At 43.5% G+C, this 5,094-nt stretch overlaps 1 pseudogene; it reads right to left on the reverse strand.

Moving 5' to 3' along the window:
• Positions 1 to 2,586: 2,586 nt before the first annotated feature.
• On the reverse strand, positions 2,587 to 4,273 carry LOC123044682 (uncharacterized; annotated as a pseudogene).
• Positions 4,274 to 5,094: the final 821 nt, after the last annotated feature.

Raw genomic sequence — 5,094 nt, forward strand, 5'->3', positions numbered from 1 at the left:
CAGCTCCATCTGCAGTCACAGTATATTATAGATACTAGCATAATGCTCCTCTTACCATTTACTGACAAGCTAAACATACATACCCCGGGCATCGTCAAGCCGCTTGTTAACAAGCACGATGTCGGCATCCGCCACGTCAAGCTGCTGCTTCAGTTCGGCAAAATCAGCAGTCCGGTCAGCCGCCGAACAATCAGCCACCTGCACATAAAAGCAGCGCGATTATTACCTGGGACACTACAAGAAATATGTCAACTTGTGACCAGCACTATTGGTCACTGAATGGTCACTGTTTTCAATTTGTGACCTTTTTGTGACCAAAAACATAAGGTCAAAAGTTGGCGGTCCTAAACTGACTATAGCGACCTTTCTTCTGGAATAGTCGTAGACGTTTATGACCAAAATACGTCTACTGTGGCGTTTTGGTCACTAGCAACCTCCCCAGGCCACGTAGGCATCCAGCGTGGCAAGCTGATGTGGCACAAGATTCAGCCCGGTCCAATTCAATTTTCTACATAGGCCTAGCCCAACAATTCGGCCTTTTTAATGTATTTTTTTCTTGTTAATTTTCACTAGCTCATGGGCTTGGGCCATTAATTCGGCCTTTTTTTTCTAAGATGCAGCCTTTTACTAATTTTTCATTTTCATCCTTTTTTTTGCCACTGGTCCCACCAATCAGATTGGTCCCACTTGCCATGCTTATCACAAAATTGATCCCACACATCAAAAATTTCAAAATCTATCAAACAACCATTAGAACTTGGACCCCCTAGTCAGGTTTCCATTTGACGGGTATTCAAATCACATACACAATCATTATTTCAAACAATCCAAATGGCAAATGAAATTCGTCCAAAACAACACGGCACTAGTCTATTACAAACGTTACAGTATACTACAGCCTAGATAAGCCTACTACTGCCTACATTTACAACACATAATATGCTAGTCTTTGTTGATATGCTTCACAGCTTCGAACTTGGATTCGCACTTCACCTGTGCAAAAAACAAGAATGAACATATAAGAATAAGAATGTGTACAGAACATCAAATAGTAGCCAATGAGGGATCCAATAACTTATAAGCAAGAATTGATAGCAAATGAGATGTACATAAATAGTATGACTAACACTAACCAGTATGCGTTCATGGAGTGACTAAAATGTTCTCACTAGCTAGGATTTTTTAGTATACAATATACTGACATGTGCAACTCTCTAAACTGATCATAGAAATGAAAACTGTAGGTGCGCTGCAGGCCAGATCATCATATTTGAGCATTAATATTTCCGTATTACTACAGCACTAGGAGTACACAACAACTAGTAGCAGAACTAGAAGAAATAACAAACCGAAGATGGATACAAACTAGTGACTAAGTACAAACTAGTTAGATCTAGATGATATCAAACCGAAGCAAATTAGCCACATCAAAGAATGGAGAAAGTGATACAGCTAAAGAAAAAGATGGATGGAGGCAAGATAGAGAAGCAGCAGCCAACCTCATACTGCTCGGTCCACAGGCTGGTCCCGATGGCCTGCTGGTAGCGGTCGAAGATCCCCTTGATGCTGCAAGTAGCACATGAAGAAGAAGAACAAAACGAAGCTGCCTTAGAGAGGTAATCAAGCAAGCAAACAGAAGCAACAGTGTAGTACAGAATGTATCACTATAGCAGGGGCATAATTTTTGTACTAGTTAAAATTGAACATGGTTTGTACTTCTCACATAAATCTTTACTCTTGTAAATTCAAAGCTATGTTTGATCCCAGACGACATGAGTTGATGATTATAATGTATGACACCCTACTGAAGCAACAAACAACTCCTGACTTATTACTACAAAGAAAATAGTTCTTCCCAAGCCTCCATTTTAACAATGTATAAATCTGCATAGGCATATATTGTTATGTCACTGCCTCCTAAGTATATAGTGACAGCCAATTTAAATTCAGCATACAAAGTTTAATAGATGCTGGACTGGAATATGCCTTGGTCACCTAAGGAACCGGATCAACTTGTTTCTTTCATACACGAAAGGTGACGCCTATCATACAAGCAGGCAGGCAACTGTCCTAGAAACTTCATGATCTAAATAGATTACAAGATGAACTCCCCGGATAAAATCACTAAATGAACTGATCTAGAAGGTTACTACAGTGCTACTACATGGCTGCACTAAAGAATGTGAAGATGCAGTTCTAGATACGTAGGATTTGAATCAATTTTGGTTGTACAAGTAGAGTTCTTCACTGTGACCGTGAGAGATTTCCATGAAGCAATGCGAGTCGGTTTTCAGTAGCTACTACTAAGACAGACTGACTGAACAGTTATATCCGCGATATTCAGTTCTATGGAAAGAAAAATGCTAGCCACAGAACTTGCTGAACTTTCTTTATGCAACTAGGTGATTGGCTGTAATGATTAACCTGGAACAAAATCAATAGCAATGCAACATGAACGAATGTGTCATCACGATGGCATAGCAACAACAGTAAATAAATGCAACTAGGAGATTGGCTGTAAATATAGCCAAGTGAATCGCCCACAAACAGGGGATGTCGTTTCTCCTCAGGGACTAGATGCTCGGCTAACACAAGTACTACAAATTGAAAACATTTATATCACAGGAACAAAGCTAACACAAGTACTACAAATTGAAGTCCTTTATTCAACAAGTGCAGAACACAAGTGACAGGTGTAACTAATTACCACACATGTTTAACCCCTTGCAGAGACAGAGGAGAATTATGAAATGGTGGAGATGGCAGATCAGCCAACCTTCTGAATAGTTTCGGCACTAAGCTTCCGCAGGGACCAGTTTTGCAGCCTGCTAAATATCTAGCTGGGTAACTGACTAAGCAGCGGTGACGGATGGCGGCTCTGCTCCAGGGATATCTTCCAACGGCGCCTTTATGTACTTCCAACCACGTTTGTTAACCCTACTGATTCTTATCGGAATGCCGGCTGCTTGCACGCCTGCAAGAGAAACATACAGATGCAAGTTAGATCAATTGGGGTAGTAACCATGCCGTGACTTTTGCAAACAGCAGGGAAAACATGATTTATCTTGGTACAGACATAAAAAAGGAAGAATAAATTGGTACATCAAACAACTAAATGTTTTGGCGTGGCCTAGTGATGCAATGGATAAAGCATTTCAAACCTGGTAAATAATTGTTACATGTTCTCTGCTTCTTTTATCCAGATGAAGTGTTTGACCGAGGAAACATAATGATGCCTTAAAAAATTAGCCAGGACACTATAAACCATTCTGACAATGCTATCGAAATCAGACAGATTCTGGCACAACCAAATTAATTTGAGAGCAACAATCTGCAACCGAAACCGAAACAGAGCTTGGTGCACACAACAATCTGCAATCTCCATCCAGAGGGGCCATTCATGCTCTACTATTCGACACACTCTATCAGTTCTCTTACACTCCACCAATCCAATAAATTAACGGACAGTGAGCAGGGGGGCGAGGACTCACCGTCCTTGTGCCGAATCCCCCACGCCTTCCCGTGGCGGCCATCCTGCATCAATACATATAGAGATCAAGAAATCACAGTGAAGTCACGGAAATGAACACGAGAGATCAATTTCCTCCTCTGCAGAGATTGTTATGGATGGTGGCGATGGTGACCTTGTAGAGGTTGATCTTGGTGATCTGGTTGGAGACGTCGCGCCAGGTGGTCTTGGCGGCCTGTAGCCGACGCCCCAGTCCGGTAGGAACTGCGCCACGTCGAATAGGTTCTTCTTCTTGTTCCTTCTCGCATTGGCCGCCGCCTCTCCCTCCGCCGCCGCGGCCGGCGTAGTGGCGCTGGTGCTCAGGGCCCTCACGGTTCTCGGCAGCCCGAGCCTGAGAGACCGTCGGAGAACGCCGCCCGCGGCCCTCTGCTCCATGGCCGTCCGGAGTGGCCTCGAGAGGTAGAGGATGGAGGAGGAGGCGAGCTCGCCGACAGGGGGTCGGGACGGACGAGGCCCGCGCCGGGCCACGCTAGACTATCCCGCCATCGTCGTCGGAGTAGAATGAGGAGGCGGCCTTGGAGGAGGCGAGGGGGGCAGCGAGCGGGGAGGAGGCCGCTGCGCCCTGAGCGCGGCCGCGGCGGCGGACATGGTGGCGGCGAGCGGCTTGAGCATGCGGGAGAGGATGAGGGGGGTGAGTGAGGCCGGCGGCGAGAGGATGAGGAGGGTGGGGACGATGGAGTGGGAGCGGCAAGATTGGATCTGGGGGCGGCGACGATGAAGGGGATAGGGTTTGGGTGGTTGGGTTGCCCGGGGGGTGGGGGGTTATTTTTCTTTCTTTCTCTTTTTTTTTTAGATAAATGGGATGGATGGGTGGATGGATGGATGCCATGTCATCAATCCATGGCACAAACATTCCAACCAATGAGAACAAAGCTTATATAATTGTGTTATTCTATTTGTTTCCCTTGTATTTTTTGCACAAGAATGCATTTTCGAATGGCATAATTTGTTCAAATTATATCATACTTTGCACAAGGGTGCATCTTGGAATGGTAAACAATGTTGTCTAAGGAGTTTCCATTTCCTTTTGATAAAAAAAATTATTTTTCATTTTTCGAGTGCCCAAAATGAGTTTTTTTGTGAAGGACCTACCATATATTTGTTGCAAAATTGGACCAAAACAATTTTATAAAATATTAGGCCATATTTAATGCACAATTGACCAAATGGTTTGGTGTCAAAAGTTTTGACCCACCTCTCGTGAAAAAGACAAATTCCCGCCGATTCAGCAGGAAGAGGGTCAAATTTGAACTGTGGTTGCCTCATAGTTTGCTCTTTATTTTTTCCAAAAATCATTAGATACAAAAGTATCTATTTAATCAGAGAAACACCAAAAAAATTCCAAGATTCAACCACTAGCTAGGAACGGTCAAGCCCACCGTTTTGTCGCATTTTGAAACGGGCATAAAAATTCAAAAAAATCAAAAATTGGAAAACCTTCGCATTGTGTCATTATATGTGACCATGTTTCCAAGAAAAATACTCCCTCCGTTCCTTGATATAAGGTGTATAGATTTTTGAGAAAAAATCCGAAATATAAGGTGTATTGCGCTGCACCACTCGTT

Source organism: Triticum aestivum, chromosome 2B, assembly GCF_018294505.1.
Source record: "Triticum aestivum cultivar Chinese Spring chromosome 2B, IWGSC CS RefSeq v2.1, whole genome shotgun sequence".
Classification (NCBI taxonomy): Eukaryota; Viridiplantae; Streptophyta; class Magnoliopsida; order Poales; family Poaceae; genus Triticum; species Triticum aestivum.